Here is a 17,775-nt window from a genome sequence, read left to right as displayed (position 1 = left end):
AGAAGAAAGTCAGAGGTTTCCTGGGGGCTGTGAGGAAAGAGTACAGCACAAGTTAAATGATGAAAATAAGTCTCCCCACTGCTCCCCATCTGCACACATGCCAGGGAGGGAGGGAGGGAAGTGCTCCCTTGATTATGATGGGCTCCCACATCTGCTGTGTAAAGGAGCCCACCATAATCCCACAAAGAAATTGAAAGCAGAAAGCCATGGTAAGTATGCGGGTCTTTTGCTTAATGTAGAGACACCCTTAGGATTACTGCAGGCAAGAGGAGAACTTGGTGCAGGGAGACCATTTTTGGTGTTACCCCTGTCTGTGCTGGAGTGTAACATGTAGCCCAACTAAAATACTAGCCTGATATTTCCACTAAGGAAATATTTATAGTTTACCACCAAATTGCAAGCTATAGAAGAACCTAGGGCAAAAGGATAATCTCTTCGCTTGGCATAACAGCACAGCACAGCACAGCACAGACTGTACGGACTTCTCTCCTTGGAGCAGAACTGCTATTTCATAGCTGCAGCATGGTGATTTCTCAGTGTAATACATTAAAGGCGCGGATGTGATTCTGCCAGACAGTAAATACATAAGGCTGATTTTTGCTGGAGAGCTGGTGTGATGGAGTAGCTAAAGTGTTGGACTTAGTTGGAGGGAGACCTGGGTTCAAATCTGCACTCAGCCAAAAGGCTTCCTAGGAGACCTTTAGGGTGCAATCCTATCTAGATAGGTGGCCGCCTCTGAACTCGGAGGCGACTGCCTATCCAAAGCCGAGCAGGAGAAGTACGGAGGGGATTGTTCCCCCCATGCTTCTCCTGCCCTGCTTTTTCTGCTAGACAGCTGATTGCGGCTTTCTAGCCGCAGGAGCACGGAGCGGGGAAGGAGGCTGCTGTACGACACGTTGGATGTGTCATACAGGCAGCTACGATCTCCCTGTCCTGGAACGCCCCCAGACACGCCCCTTTCCAGCCCCTCTGCACTCCTCTTGTGAGCGTGGAAGATGGGGATGTTCCGCACTGCCTCCGAGGCAGCACAGAAGTGGGGGGAGGTCAGCTTTCTGGGAACCAACCTTGGAGCGCGGGCTCCGAGGTCAGTTCCTGGAAAACAGCATATCCTATGGCTGTCTAGCGGCCATAGGATTGCTCCCTCTGCCACTCATACACTCTCAGCTTAATTTAATTCGCAGGGTGGTTGTGAGGATAAATGGGATCATGTACACCACCCTGAGCTCCTCGGAGGAAGCTTTTTCTAAGTAATGAATTTAAAATTGGTTACCATTAAGGACGAAGAATGGGGTGCAGATTTGAGGAGTGATCCATGAGTCACAAACGAATCCATCGAGAAATTTTCCCCACTGGACTGTCCTATTTGTTTTGGTAAGGGTTGTGCAGGAGAACTTCCCAGTGGATTGGGCCCCACATTAAATAATAGGAAGAGGTGCTGCCATTTGGATTTTCTACTTGAGGCACTGAAGTATCTTCAACCAAGCTTGTAAAGGAGCTTTTTCAGGAGTCAGCACAGAAACTAATGACTGCCCCATGCTTGTCATTGTGAATACAGTTGTCTTGAATACAACTGTCTTGTTGGGATGGTGAAAATCCACCATCTCCTCTGCTTGTTTCCTCTTTGCATTTTGACTAATCGGTGTCCTGATTCAATTTGCTCTTCCTCCAGCCCTAGGAAAATTGTTGCCTCTGTGCTGTGCATGCTTCATAGGGAAATGTGGATTTAATGACTGATGGTCTTCATCTCTTGCCACTCCATCGAATGCTCGCTTAAGATAGGACAGTGTGTTGCTCTCTAAACTTTTCTTGCTGTTTTGGCAACCTTGCCTTCGGTGTCCAGATCTGAGATCGTCAAGGACACACAATGGCTTGTGTTGCCAGTATTAACATCCAGTTTCGGTATCAGTACTAAAGTGAGAAGCAGTTAAATGGGCTTTCTATTAAAAAAGGGAGGGGAATGGTTAAATGGCCTTCAGAACCTGGTCACTGAAGCCTTGTTCACACATGCGGGATGGCAGACACCCATGCATCTTCAAAGTCCCCAGGAGATGATATTTTAGTGAAGCAAAAACGGAGAAAGAGATGAAGAATCTGGTCGCCGTTTTAAAGACTAACAAATGTATTGTGGCATTAAATTTTTCATGGGCCAGAGCATACTGATGAAGTGGGTTCTGGGGCACAGACGTTTATGCCACAATAAATGTATTTAGTCTTTAAAGTGCCACCAGCTTCTTTGAACATTTCTACACCAGCCTAAAATCCTGCATTTAAAACAGGACCTTCTACTTCCATTTTAAATGCAGGATCACAACAGACTCCCTTTACACGCGCTTCCTCCCCCCCGCCACTTTTCCCTCTCCTTTTCCCCCTTATCTGAGTCTTCCATATGTTTCATTATACAGCCACTAGACTGTGCTGTGGTCTTGCTCCTCTTATTGCGGGTTTTCCTTTTTCGCAAGGGAACTCAAGCAGAACTCAAGCACTGTAATTTGGTAGCTCATTATCTCCGATCTTTTAAAAAATGGAATAAAGGTCATTTAGTACAGGAGATGCCCTGGAGGTTGACGATGTCATCTAAAGGACCCACTACTTCTGTGAGTAACGAATCTTAATAGCAGGATAAATGGTCCGTGTGAAGAAGCCCTTTGCGTGTTGCTGCATTTTCAAATTTATCTATTACTACAGAACACCCTTCCCTAACCTGGTGCCCACTAGATGTTTTGGACTACAACTCTCAGCATTCTTGACCATTGGCCATGCTAGTTAGGGCTGATGAGAGTTAGGAACATAGGAAGCTGCCTTTATACTGAGTCAGACTCTTGGTCCATCTAGCCCAGTATTGTCACCACTGACTGGCAGTGGCTCCCCAGGTTTTCAGGGCTTCTCCACATAGGGCTTTTACCTTGTGATTGAGAGTGGTTACTCACGGATGTTTGTGGGTCCGTTACATGACGTCGTCAACCTCCAGTGCCTCTCTCGTGCTTTCCAATCATTTCCACAGTTTTATTTGAAAGGGAGATAATGAGATAATGAAAAGAAGCAGTTTGAATTTGACCATGTAAAGAGGAAGTGGTGCTATAAGTTCAAATCTCCAGGGCCAGATGAACTGCATCCTAGAGTCATAAAGGAACTGGCAGAAGAACTCTCAGAACCGCTGTCTATTATCTTTGACATATCATGGAGGACGGGGGAAGTGCCGGATGACTGGAGGAGGGCTAATGTAGTCCCTATCTTCAAAAAGGGTAAAAAGGAGGAACCTGGGAACTACAGACAAGTCAGTCTGACATCAACCCCTGGGAAAATTCTGGAGCAGATGATAAAGCAATCCATCTGGAAGCACCTTGAAAACAATGCAGTGATTACTTGAAGCCAACATGGATTTCTCAAGAACAAATACTGCCAGATGAATCTGATCTCATTTTTTGATCAAGTAACCTCCCTTGTGGACTGTGGGAATGCTGTGGACATAATATACCTCAACTTCAGCAAAGCTTTCGACGAAGTGCCGTATGATATCCTTAGCAAACTAGCTAAAAGTGGCCTAGACCAAACAACTGTCAGGTGGATCCACAGTTGGCTACAGGATCGGACTCAAAGAGTGCTTATCAATGGGATCTTCTCCAACTGGGGAGAGGTAATGAGCGGGGTACTGCAGGGCTCAGTCTTGGGCCCAATGCTCTTCAACATTTTTATTAATGACTCGGAGGAGGAGGTGCAGGGAATGCTGATCAAATTTGCAGATGACACAAAATTGGGTGGGATAGCTAATACCCTGGAAGACGGAAACAAAATTCAGAGTGATCCTGATAGGCTGGAGCGCTGGGCAGAAAACAACAGAATGACATTTAATAGGGAGAAATGCCAAGTTCTGCACCTAGGAAAAAGAAACCAAATGCACAGTTACAAGATGAGGGATACTTGGCTCAACAACACTACAAGCGAGAAGGATCTTGGAATTGCTGTAGATCACAAGCTGAATATGAGCCAACTATGTGATGTGGCTGCAAAAAAGGCAAATGCTCTTTTGGGCTACAGTAATAGAAGTATAGCTTCCAAATCATGTGAAGTACTAGTTCCCCTCTACTCAGCACTGGTTAGGCCTCATCTGGAGTACTGTGTCCAGTTCTGGGCACCACACTTTAAGAAGGATGCAGACAAACTGGAGAGGGTTCAGAGGAGGGCAACAAAGATGATCAGGGGACTGGAAACAAAGCCCTATGAGGAAAGACTGAAAGAACTGGGTATGTTTAGCCTTGAGAAGAGAAGACTGGGGGGGAGATATGATAGCGCTCTCAGAGAGGAAGGCTAGGATCTCTTCTTGTTCTCGATCATCCCAGAGTGCAGGACACGGAATAATGGGCTCAAGTTACAGGAAGCCTGATTCCAGCTGAACATCAGGAAAAACTTCCTGACTGTTAAAGCAATACGACAATGGAAACAATGACCTAGGGAGGTAGTGGGCTCTCCCACACTGGAGGCATTCAAGATGAAGCTGGACAGCCATCTGTCAGAGATGCTTTGACTTAGATTCCTGCACTGAGCAGGGGGTTGGACTCGATGGCCAACCCTACTATTCTATGAGTCTATGACAACAGCGCCATCTAGTGGCTGCATAATGAAATATATAGAACTTGCAGATAAAGCCAATCCTCCAGAGAAAAACAGGAAGTATGTGTGAAGGAGCCCATCTTAATCCCTCAAAGCCCTGGTAAAGTTGTGGGATAAAAAAACTGATGTGAAGAAGCCCTCTGGCAAGATTATTTCCTCACTCCACCTGGAGATGCAAGGACTGAACCTGGGACCTTTTGCATGCAAAGCAGATGTTCTACCACAGAGCCATGGTCCCTATGGTTGAAGTCCAAAACATCTGGAAGGCACTAGATTCAGGCAGGCTGCTACAGAAAGCCATGGCAAAGGCTTGATTCAGGCACCAGATTTGGGCACCGAATTGTATAAAGACCAGATTCAGGCACCAGATTTGGGCAGGCTGCTATAGAAAGCCATGGCAAAGGGGCAGATCTGGTTGGCCACTGTGTGAACAGAGTGCTGGACTGGATAGCCTTTGGTCTGATTCAGCACTGTTGCTCCTATGTTCTTATGTTTCTCTTGACTTTTTTTAAAAATGAGAAGCACATTTGGGAGGCCATCATTGGGAGCAGAGGAATTGTGGGTGGGGTAGCAGTGTGCTTAGCGATTCCCCTCTGACCATTTTTAAGCTCAAAATTGCCACCTTCCAGTGGCTCCCCCCAGCTCCCAACCCTGGCCCCCTGTGGCTCCCCCCCACCTACAATTGCCCCCCCAATAGCTCCACCAACAGAGCTGGAGAGAAGCAAAGCTTGGGGAGAAAAGACCAGAAAGGAAAACCCACCCGCTGCTCCTTCCATCAAATCTGTAGCCAACCAAAGCTGCTTCTCCTGCTTTGATGACTTCATCATCATCATTATGATTACTGTTGTTGTTGTTAAAATATGTTGGGGGGAAAGTGACCCCCATGTCTGGTTTGGCCTTTGGAGAGTGAGCAGTGATCCAGAAAGTCTCTGCATCAACATTCCACTTCTGTTACAAACTCACAAACGCCATCCCGTAAAAGTCATACCTTCTGCTAGACCAGTATGAGAATTATTCCACATCTGCCTGCACTCTGCTTTTCACTACCTTTTCTTGTGCATGTAGCCATTCAGCAAATGGCAGTGACAAAACATGAGTGTTACATTAGGCTTTTTAAATTATCAAAGCACTTCACATTATCTCAGTAATCTTTACAATAGCTCTGTAAAGTAGGTTGAGAGGTGTGACTGAGCTCTAGCGTTGAGTCCTCTGGTGCTTTATGGATGGGATGAGGGCTGAGATCCGACTGCTCAAGTCCCAGTTCTGGGAGTGAGGGAAGTCAGCCTTTTCGCAAGATGCTGCTGAAGCAAAGGAGGCCGGTTTTCGGAGGTTTCTCTTCTCCTTCCTTAAGATGATTCTTGCAAAGGGACAGATCTCCTCCTCTTCCAAAGGAGTTTGCGTGGGGCATCCATGAAATGCTGCCAACAGCTAGAGAGCAGTGCACTGCATCAATGAGAGAGTCTGAGCACCTGGTTCAATGCCCCATGGGTGTTTAGCTTGGACAGACTGTTGCAAAACGCCCCCCCCCCCTTTTGAGGCCAGGGTCAGTTGGAACGAGAACAGAAGGAAAAGATGAGATAATACTAGCTCTGTATAACAGCCCAGCCAATCATCCTGGGCAATTCCTGTTCCGTTGCTTCATTTGTTCCATGTACGCAGTTCGGGAAATCTCTCAGCCGGGATAACAAAGCTTACGGGATCGGAAAAACCAGGAAAAGGGGAGGGATGGCATGTTGTGTACTAGGGACAGATCTTTCATAACCCATCTGAAATCTGCCCCTTTAAGATCTGGCTTCCTGCCTTTGGCTCTGACACATCTGGAAGCCTTGACCCCAATCCCAGATGGCCTTGGGGGCTGATTGCCATTACTCGTGTGCATTCAGGCACAAAACAATACGTGCACTGATATGAAGTGCAATACTGAAACCACACTTAACTCACTCATAGAGTGTACCTATGGCTGAGCATGCCTCCCTCCCAGTGTGACTGCATTTATTCCATATGAATATCTTTTATGACTACATTTGTGTCCCCGGTAGCATTTTTATATAGCCACATATTTCTGTTTCCAGGTGTATTTTATACGTGAAGACACATACTGCCTGCGTCTGTGTGGTTTCTACACTTCTGTCTGTGAATGCACACGGGGATTCTCTGTTTGCATATCTCTGTGCATATGTGTATCTTGCAATAACCACATGTACATGTCCCTGTGTACATCACTATGTGCATGTGTCTGTGGGTGCATGTTTGCCTGCCCAGCTCTGTGTGCGTGTTCATTTCTTGTGCACATGTGTGTTTAAGAAAACCCATCTGTGTATGCCTGTAAGCTCTCAGTAAATGAATGTTTGGTAAGCAAACAGAATGAACCAAACCATGCGAGCATGTGTGTGTGTGTGTGTGTGTGTGTGCGCGCGCGCGCATTTCCAGTTAATTATTTCAACACTTTGGCGCTGTGCCTTGGCTCTCTGGAACCCAGCCCCACTCCCACACTCTGGCCATGACACTGGAAACTACAGAAGACCCTTTATAGGCTTCAGTTTGGGTTTAGCTTGAACTGTGGAGTTGTTCAAGTAGCAGTTGGGTTTGTGTGTGCGCGCATGTGCGCCTGCTGATCTACCAGCTGGCACTGCATGCCAAAAACATTGCCTACCCCTGTGTCCTAGAGCATGCAGGTAGGCTGGAAGAAATGTAGGGCAAGAGGCTTAATTCATAGTCCAGGGGTGCAGAAGCTCTTTCAGCCTGAGAGGTAAATTCCGTTTCAGAGAAGGGGGGTTGCAATAGACTGCCCCTATTAAGATTTTATCATTATCATTTTAACTGGGGGGCTGATATGCTGCAAAGTGAAATGCTGCCCTCTTAAGATAAAATAAATATATTTATTTGGGTTCAAAAGAGTGGTTTTCTGTGTTGGAGCTCAGATACCACCTCTGCCTTGTACTTGGGTTCTAGGGCAAGTTTTCTCTAGCCTCATCAGTTTGCCTTTTGGGAAATTAGTGCTCTGTCACAGGCCATGCCCACCACGGTGGCCATTTTATTAATGGCCAAGCCCCACTCCCCCCAGTAGCCATTGTGCAAGAGCACCCACAACACTTTCTCAAAATTCCAAATGTGCCCACAGACCCAGAAAGGTTGGGGACCCCTGCTCTGCTGAAACTAAGAAGCCTGTGTAACTGAACTAAACATATATTATTCCCCTGTTGACGCCCACCTCTATCTCCTTCCCATCTCTCCGTTGCTTCCCCTGTGCCAAACTTTAATTGTAAGTTCTTCATGCCAGGAAGCTATTTTCTTATTACTCCGAAAAGCAGCCTTCCCCAACCTGGTGTCCTCCAGATGCTTTGGACTACAACTCCCAGGATTCCTGGCCCTTGGCCATGCTGGCTGGGGCTGATGGGAGATTAAATCCACAATGTTGGTGAAGCGTGCCGTAAAGCATCATGCACAAAGATGGTGTGATGATAATAACAATAACTAGAAGGTTGTCCTGCGCATGAGCGTAACAGTTCAAGAGAACTTCCCAGGGGCTTGCGCCCTGGGAGCCAGAACCATCTGTCTCTTATTCTGGTGCACTTAATGGCACCCACGATTTGCCACTTAAGGACACAACTTCTATTTGCCTCTACGTCCCCCTTTATTTATTTATTACATGTATAGCCTGCCTTTCCTCCACGGAGTGTACATAATCTTCTGCCTCTCCATTTTTTTCCTCACAACAACCTCCCTTCCTGTGAGATAGGTTAGGCTGAGAGTCTGTGACTGGCCCAAAGTCATGCAGTGGGCTTCATGGGAGAGTAGGGATTAGAAGCCAAGTCTCCCCAGCCCTAGCCCAGCACTCTAACCGCTACACCACACTGGCTCTCAACCAAACCCCGGTGTCACACTACCCTTGGGAAATGTTGAATTCTTCCAGTCACTGAAAGCGATCATATTCCCTGCTGTTCTTCTGACAGGCCTTGCCATGTTCCAGAAGAGGCTGTGGGAATCCCTCCCCCGCCCCCCCCGTGCTTATGAGCAGCAGGTGAGTCAAGCTGCATTCAAAGAGGAACTTTTATCCAGGTCCAGCCGGTGTTGTAAGGTTTAGGGAAGAATGTTCTTAACTCCCCCAGTGCCCTTGTCAGAGCAAGGTTCGCTTCCATTCCTCTGCATTGTGTTCCTTTCACTGTATTTCCCCCCTTTTTTTTTCTTTTGGCTTGTTTTTCTGTTGTGTGCGTCTGATTTGCTCCCCCTGCAGCTCACAGCATGAATATTAAAGTCACAGGCACATACGAGCACACTCTTTCAGGAAAAGCGGTGCCTTCCCCTTCATGCTGTGTGTCTGCCTGCCTCCTACAGTCCAGAAAGCCCCAAGTTGCCTTCTCAAGCTTTGCAAGGGTCAGAAGGCAGCCAGCCTGGCACTAAAGTTTTGCTGCAGGGGCGACACTCGCTGTCCTAGCAGCAAACCACAACTGGATTGATAGAATTTTTTTCCCTTATGCTCCTGACGGGCTCTCTCTGGAAGGTAAGGACTGCCTCTCTCAGTCTTTGTGGTGAGGGTTTCTGTGAGTGAGGAGGGGGTGCAGGGGCTAGGCTGAGGAGGAGTGAGAACCAGCGAAATCTATCTGGTAGGTTTGTGAGGTGGGTGTGCCAAGCCAAATCCCAGCCAGTGAAGTTCAAAATTGGCCTGAATTCCTTTCTCTGCTCAGTGACAGGCACTGGAGCTGGAGGAGGGTAGAAAGCCTCCGGCAATGTGGGTATAGATGTGCATTGCCTTTGGCACAAGTGGGCAAAGACTTGCTTTTCCTTGGGAAGCTGCCCGAGCCATTTTTTGGGATCTCCTATGCCTTAGGTGGCAGCAGGGAGAATCCACTGAGTTGCCCAGAGGTTGCAAAAATTTCCAGGGCTTCCAGAAGGGCTTATAAATGTGGGAAGGAGGCAAAGATGATCGCTGCAACTAGTTTAATATGCTGTTAAGGAAGTGGCTCCCCCCCCCCCAATGAGGAGCGGGAGGGGGAGAACAATGGTCATTTGGATTTCCCACCACATCCAGCTGTCTCTAGGCATCTATAAGGAGCCCAGGACTGGAAAGTAAGTATTAGAGAGGAAGTAGGGTCCATTGGTTAGAGTAAGGAGGGAGAAAGTAATACAACAAGCTTGGATTAGGTTTCCCAAAGAGAGAGGGAGAAAGAGAGAGAGAAAAACAAAGGGAAGTAATCCTGATAGGGTGTGTATGTGGGTGTTTAATTTGTGGCATATGTGTTTTCCCCTCTTGCCAATATTTAGTCAGTTGTCAATTTCATATCTGCAAGGGTTTAAATGAATTAGCTTGAGCAAAGAGTAAATGTGCATTCTCTCCTCTTCCCCCATAGCAGACAACAATCCTGCTAGGGAAATGAGATCTAGGAAAGGTCAGGGGGCAGAGTGTTGAAGGACACTGCGTAAACCGTACACACAGAACCCTTGAGAACACTGTGCAACAGGCAGAAGGGCTGATGTCTGTGCCCTGGACTCTGAAGGGAGTGGCACTTAATGGTTGGAGCAGATAGAGCTGGCCATATGTTCTCTAGCCATAGGAGTGGAATAGGGGTTTGGGAATTAATTAGAAACCAGTATTTCTAAGGAGCATTTTTAAATATCTACGGGGAAATGCTTGGCATATCAGAACCAGTCAGACCTATGCTGTCTAAGGAAGGAGGAAAATTGGTTCTGCAGAGTGTTTAGTGTGTCATGGTTGCGGGGGGGGGGGGAGGCGTGGAAGGGACCCTACTGGCCATCTAGTTAAGTAGTTTTTATCTTTTCGAAACCTTTGGGTTCACCTTTAACCCAAACCTGCTTTAGGTTACCTGCTTTTAATTTTGTGCTAAACGCATAGTTCTGCAGCACCTTAAAGAACAATGTAAGCAATGTAAATAGTTATTGTGGCATAATGTCTCCATCATTAATCTTCCCCCAGGACTCTTTTTTATGTGTATTTTTTTAACAGCCTAACAAGGCTATCCCTCTGTACTGTTTTGTTTTTTTACAGTATAGGTCTCTGTCAATCTGTCTCTTAAAATATAAACAAAAAAAATCACTTCAGGGCAGAGTGTGACTCAGTTGTAGGTCACAACCCACCAGTTACAGACAAATGATCTACTAGTCCAATCCTCCCGTCAGGGCTGGAGTCAAGGTTATGCATGATTGGGCACCTGCCCAGGGCCCTCTGACCCCCACAGAGGCCCTCGCACAAGGGTCTCCTAGACTTGCTTCTCCTCTTCTCCATTGCAACCTGCTTGTTCACCTGCCTCTCGCTTTGGCTCAGACATTGGTGGTAGTGAGAAATCGGAGGAGGAGCTGTAGATGCCACTGCCTATTTGCTCACTGTCTCTCTTGCCCGTCAAGCAAGCAAGTGGTAGCAATGATGAGAGAGAAGACGAGGAGCAATAGAAGCTGTTGACAATGATGCTGGGAAGGTAGGCTCATGGAGGGAGGAAGCCCATTGAGGGTGCCTTGCCCAACTGCCCTCAAAAACCTGGAGGCAGCTCTGCCTCCCATGGTAAGACAGTGTGACCTCTACTAGAGTTATACCATCACAATGTTGGTCAGGCTAGCACCATCCTGACCTGTTACTCTATGGCAGAGGTGTCGAACTTCTTCCAGTCTGACAGCCAAATTCAATTTTGGAAAAGCTCTTGGGAGCCGCATTCTAGCGCTGAAAGCAGAAGGGGTTGGGCCAAGGGCAAAAGGAATAGGACCCCAAATACCAGTATTTTGTAGCTTAAAGCTCTCACTGCTAGGAACCAAGCCTTAGGAGAGGCATTTTAACCTTTTAGAATGGGGAGGGGGGGACTGCACAAAAACCACTGAACCACCAAATGTTTGGCGGCAGGGGAAAGGGGAGGCCAGGGGAAGGCAGCATGGGCCAGATTTGAGGTTCAACACACCTGCCCTATAGCTATTTGTCCTGCTTCCGTGTAGCAGTAGCTACCAGCAGCCCAGTTCTCAAGTACTGTGTTTCCATATCATTCTGGGTCAATATGTCTGGAATGGACCACCATATTTGTTTGTGGTTCGTTCTGAGTATCTGAAGCAGGCGTGGCCCTACCATGAGGCTGCTTCCGGTGGCAGATGTTGGGTACCACATGGTCAGCCGTGTGGGATGTAGACAGATCTCATCCATGGAGAACAATCCACCAGAAAGTTCTCCTAAGTAAGCCCCCTGAAATGACTGGGAATTGTGCAAAAGCAGAGCAACGAAGCTTGCTCTTTCACACCTCCATTTTAATGGGAATTGTACAGGAGAATGTCCTGGTGGATTACGCCCCCTTTTAATTAGCAGGAGGGTGGGTGCCATTTTTATTTTCCTTCTCAAGTAGCAAATTGCCTCGGGCCAGCCCTGATCATAGGAAAAGGGTGCATAAACTCAAATCACCTACTTTTATATTATTACTACTAACAAGAGGGATGTATCTTTACATCAATAGTGGGAAAGTGTTTTTGGCTACAATTTCCCCTTAATAATTTTTTGTTTTTGTTTTCACCTATTCTCTCTTAACCACTTTTATCTCTGCCTGCATAGCATGCTCCTTTTTCTTTCTTTACCACCACATCTCTTTCTGAACCCCATTAACTCTTACTTCCTTTCTCTCTCCGCTCTGTAGAGATCACTCTCTTCTTCCTCTGCTGTCATCAAGCATGCTCTCTTCTCTCTCTCGTCACCCTTTTCTCTTTCCCCACCCCACAGATTTTTCTGCACCCCATTTCTTAGTTTCCTCCTTCCCTTCCTTCAGTGTCCATTTTTACCACTGCCCACTAATCATGCCTCTGCCTTATCAATACAGTACACAACAGTACACAAGACTTTCCAGTCTCCCAGCAACTCACACTTGTGAAGGATGCAGGCACACTGTGCAGTGCAGCTATCTGACTGCAGCTATCTGGTGCCAACTCCACCATATGCCTCTGAAGGGAGATGATGACCAAGGCAGATGCAGTGTTGAAGGCATTCTCCCATTCCCTCTTTTGAGGTGTTTTGGTGGGCCTTCGATGTTCCCAGAAAGGCGGGGTACAGGGCTGCAAACAGTGGGTATTTGAAAACACCCCCCCTAGGGGGCAGCCACATTATTATTATTATTATTTTATTTCCTGCCTTTCCCCCAATACTGGGACTCAAGGCGGCTTTACAACATTAAAAATGTGTACAGTTAAAACCTAGATATATAGAAATATACCAAAGTTAAAAATATAATTAAATCATCAATAATATTAAAATTATATAAAATAGCCATAAGTAGCCAGGGAGAGGGCTACAGTCAACCCACAGGCCTAAAGTTGTAGAGGCCTGTCGAAATGCTGATTAGGAGTGAGGCACTAGTGGTTACTGAGGGTAGCAGAGCAGGACATTGTCTAGGCAACAGCCGTGGAAAGAACGGAGGCATAGCAGGCCTATTGTACTTTAGTGGGCCTAAGAAGGTCCACTGGACACCCACTGAGGCCTATATCATCTGAAAGTGCCTTTACTAGGTGCTATTCAGCCTCTGCTTGGAAATCTCCAAGAAACGCAAGTTTGCATCCTCCCTCAGCATGTATTCCACCGGAGCTGCATGTCTTTTTATTCACATATATCCTAAATCCCCTTCTCCTATTGCTTAAACCATCATTGCTTATTTTTGTTTCTTCAGCATTAATGATGACTAATTGTTCTCTTTCTTCTTGCTGACATCCGTTAAATATTTGAAATCTGTCAGTGTTGTTCCCATTCAGGGTTTCCCCTCCTCCTGGGCTATTTTTATAACCATCCTCTCCAACTTTTCCTTTCTACAGCATGCCTTCTGGCTTTCTTATTTATCTACATAGGAACTCTCAAGAATTCTCTCCAGTTTGTCAATTTAGCAAAGCAAAGGGGCTTCTGTTTGCTCGGAGGGTCATGGGACAGTCTGAAACTGGAGCAATGTTCATGGTTCTTTCAGGGTTCCAATTTGCTTTATATCTGATGGCACGATTCCTGGATTTCCTTCCAAACTCTACTGCCAAACTCTCCTGGGTGGGGGGTTCCCCACCAACCCCCCTGCATCCCTCTTTTTGCTGGCTGTCTCTCAGTGTTTCTACCAAAGAATGGGTACAAGGAGGCCAACTGTAAGCTGTAAGGAGCAATGAACTAATTTTTCCTTGAAGTGCAAAAGTCTGTTGTTTTTACTTCTTTTACTTTTACGATATGAAAGCGTCTACGGCCAGTGCTGGCTCAGAAGGAGCTCTGCTGGAGACCCTGGAGAACTGCCAGGCCTAACAAAATTGGGCTGTATCCACCATTACTATAAGTCTATTATTAATATCCTAGGAGAAGCAATACCTTCCTGCTGTTCATCCTTGAATTAAACACCACAGTAGCCCTATTCATACAGGAGTGTTATAGCTCCCATGTACAGCAGGACTATGCAGAGTAGCCCCATCCCTCAGATAACCATGCCAAGTATCCCCACTCCCTGGCGTCTGCACAAAGTCTGCACGGAGGGTCTTTAGGAGGCTTACAATCCAAAAGACATGACACAAAAGGAGAAAGGGATGGGGAGGGAAGATGAAAAAGGCAAATGCAGGCACCTGTTCTTAAAGTTTAATGACCAGCTGGAATGGAAACAGTTCAGGGAGATGAGGAGTCTTTCAGCTGATGGGGAGGCCCTGCTTCCCATCTCCCTCTACCACAACCTGATGGATAGCTCCTGTTCTCTTCTTTCACCATACACTGACTGCATTCACACAACACGCTAACCCACACTCAGTGATTGAGTGTGGGTTGTTGAACCGAGGGTTGTTTACTGTGGGTTATTGTGATGTCTGAATGCAGTGCATTTTCTGCAGGGTGGCTTGTTAACCATGCACTGTGTCTTATTTGTCTCAAACAAGCCATCTTGAGAACCCATGGTTTGTTGGTAGGTTGTTCAGGGTGATTAACAAGACATACTGCATGGCTAAGAAGCCACCCTGCGGAAAATGCACTGCGTTCAGACAATACGATAACCCATCCTGTGGAAAACGCACTGCATTCAGACAACAGAATAACTCAAAGTTCAAGAACACGCCACACTCAACCATTGAGTGTGGGTTAGCATGTTGTGTGAACCCAGCCACTGTGTGAGTTTTTCTCCGCCAGACTCACTTCCTTTCATTGAAGCTGCACTGTTTGGGAACAGTCCAGAGTTCCCCCACTCCCTCTGCCAATTCGAATGCTCATGAACATTACATGCCATGACATCATAGCAGATCAGCTAATGAAGGACCAGTGGGGGGTTGCAGATAGGCTGGCAATCAATAAGCAACTATATACATTATTAAATTAGGCTTATTTGGGGAGAGGCCCATGGCTCAGTGGTGGAACACGTACTGCTTTCTCTATGAATAAGCAAGACCTGGGTTGTTGTTTTTTAATCATAAAGAAACTTTTATTCAGTTGGTAAAACATTTATTGTGATGCATGGAGTTATCTGTAGAGCTGACTTCTCACTCTATATACTAGCTTCAGCTATTGGGAAGTACAGAAATGTAATAAATAGTGAGTATAATGAGCCTCGCCTAGTCCTCTTTAACATCAGTAACATGTATGCAATGGGTCTCAAAAGAGAGTGCACATTCCCACAGTGCACATGCTTGGTAGAGTACATCCTATGTTCAGCCCCTGACATCTCCATTTGATGCCAGGTAACTGAGCTGGGGAAAGCCTCTGTTTGCCTGAGACCCTGGTTAGCTGTTGCCAGTCTGAGTAGACAGTGCTAGGCACCAATGGCCTGACTTGGTATATGGAAGCTTCCTGTCCTATGTTCACATTATTTTAAGACCAGATGTTTGGACAGGAGAGGGTGAATGGATCCAGAAGTCCTACTGGAGATTGCCTTAATAGTCCTGGCAAAGTTGCCAACTATCTCCTTTGTTAGGGTGATTACAGGTAAGTGGCCCACAATGACTAGGAAACAGCTGGACACTCCTCTGAAAGGTGAAAGCCCTTTTTGGCAAAAGGGCATACCTTTCTCCCCTTCCCCCTCCTCTACCCAGGTGAGGCTTTTAAGGTGCTATTGTCCTGCTGCATTCACGGAATTTTATCAATGGGGTGGGTGGTCCAGATGGTGCTTTTCTTCCACTTTTTATCTTAGGGCAGGTAATCCATTAAGAAAGAAAAGGCCACATAGCTGCATAACACCTTCTCATTGGTAGTGCTAGGAACCCTCCCTCTAGAAGCACCATAGAGGGGTGTGTGTGTGTGTGTGTGTGAGAGAGAGAGAGAGAGAGAGAGAAGAATAATAGGTGGGAGATGGAGTTTTGAATTTGAGACAGACACAGAGGGAGAGAGAGAAAGAGAGTAGGATTCTGTAAGAATCTTTAGGTGCTCTCTGACTGGCTGAGATATGATGCATGGGCATTGCAGTGTTTAAGCTGTGACTCCATCTATAGCCGACCTGTATATTTGTAAATAAACACACACATTACAAAATGCCAATAAGCCTCCTTCCAAAAGAAACCACACCTGGGGAAGTGCTATGCCCCTGGGACTCGTCACCGCTCAAAGGAGGTATCTAGCCGTAAGCACTTCCAGAGACCAGGCACATGGGTGTTCTTAATGCTTGTTTTGGTTTCTCAGTCTTTCCCTGTTTCCCATACCACCCATCCACCCAAGACTCTCCTGTCCAAGGCAGAGAGATCTTTGAATAGGAAACATCTAGGATGAAGCCAAAATGGGCATTTGTTCATGTTGCCCGAGGATAAACATCACCAGTACAACTGGAGCTGGGGAGGGGAACATTTGGGTGGGGAATGGAAATGTTTACATAGAAAGCTGAAAGGAACAACGCCGAGTTGGCTGTAACAAGTAATGAAATCCAGACTCCCCAAAAAGTACCGTGCCAACTTCTCTCCAGAAACAGCGTAAACTGAGTTGAGGAAAGTTATGGGCAGAGGCATCTTTACTGGCACCTGATGTTGGGTAAATGCCCCCCCCAACACACAATTTTTCTGCGAACATAGCTTGATTCTCAGAAATAATTTGAGAGAGGAACGTGGCATTGTTGCAGGGAATGTGGGTGGGAATGGATTTGGCATCTAGCAATACAGTGCAGGGCTGGCCAAAGCGCTTATAAGCATGAGAACCACATTGCAAAATTCTTAATAGAGCTGAGAAGTAAAAACGCAACCCAGCTCTCACTCTTTCTCCCCTTCCTGGCCTTCTTTCCTCTCCTTCTGAGTGTGGTTTGGCCCAATGGATAGAAAATTGGATGTGGATGGGGGAGGGGGGGTCTGTGTTGGAGTGCTGACTCTGACTGACTCACTGGGTAGCTTGGAGCAAATCTCTATGTCTGTTTGAGTCCCCACCTATAAGAATTGAAATAATGTTGACCCACTTCCCAGGGCTTGTGAAGCTGGATAAAAGCTTTATAACGTTGACACTTCAGAATATCAAATAATGAGCAAAAGCACAAGAGGGTCTTGTGGCATCTGAAAGACTACCAAATGTATTGCAGCATAAGCTGTTGTGGGCAAGAGACCACTTCATCAGATGTCTCTTATGTCACATGGACCCTAGTCCATAAGAGTTTATGCAACAATAAATTTCCTAGGTGCCATACATCCCTTTGATGTGTTTCCTGCAAACAGACTAACTTGTCTATTTATTTTGAAAAAATGAGTTGGAACCCTATACTGGCTACCAGTTCTCTCTTTCTGTCACCTTAGCAGCCCAAGTCACTGAGTATCTCCACACCAGCCTAAACTCCCACATTTAAAAGGGGGCTTTCTGCCTCTGTTTTAAATGTAGGATCATGACAGACTCCCTTTACACTCGCTTCCTTCTCTCCCTGCCCTTTCCGCTTCCTTCTCCCCCTTATCTGAGTCTCCAATATGTTCCATTGATCTAGCTCCTCTTCTTGCGGCTTTTCCTTTTTCACAGAGGGAGCTTTCTTTGAGTTCCCTCCGGACCTCCTTTCCCAAGGGAACTCAAGCAGAGTAATTTGATAGCTCATTATCTCCGATCTTTAAAAAAAAACGGAATAAAGGTAATTTAGTGCAGCAGAGGCCCTTGAGGTTCACGACATCATCTAAAGGGCCCGCAAACTTCCCGTGAGGGAGCAATCTCAATAGCAGGCTAAAAGCTCCGTGTGAAGAAGCCCGCTGTGTTCCCCCTCCCATAGACCAACCCAGCCCAGGCTCCCAAGGGCAAGGATGTCGAAC

The 17,775-nt window shown here is 46.5% G+C and overlaps 1 protein-coding gene across 3 annotated transcripts in view; it reads left to right on the top strand.

Annotated features, from left to right (window-relative positions):
- The first annotated feature begins 8,868 nt into the window (after window positions 1-8,868).
- SORBS3 (sorbin and SH3 domain containing 3) overlaps window positions 8,869-17,775 on the top strand; it is a 96,219-nt gene continuing 87,312 nt past the window's right edge. For all 3 annotated transcript variants that reach the window (XM_084804020.1, XM_084804018.1, XM_084804021.1), the window contains exon 1: window positions 8,869-9,109. The gene's annotated coding sequence lies outside the window, so the exon portion shown is untranslated. The remainder of the gene's footprint in view (window positions 9,110-17,775) is intronic.

The sequence above is a fragment of the Heloderma suspectum genome, chromosome 6 (genome assembly GCF_057233095.1).
Source record: "Heloderma suspectum isolate Gila_16-S chromosome 6, 16-S_ref, whole genome shotgun sequence".
Lineage (NCBI taxonomy): Eukaryota > Metazoa > Chordata > Lepidosauria > Squamata > Helodermatidae > Heloderma > Heloderma suspectum.
Note: the sequence above shows the minus strand (reverse complement) of the source record. Positions and strands in the feature narration are given on the sequence as shown.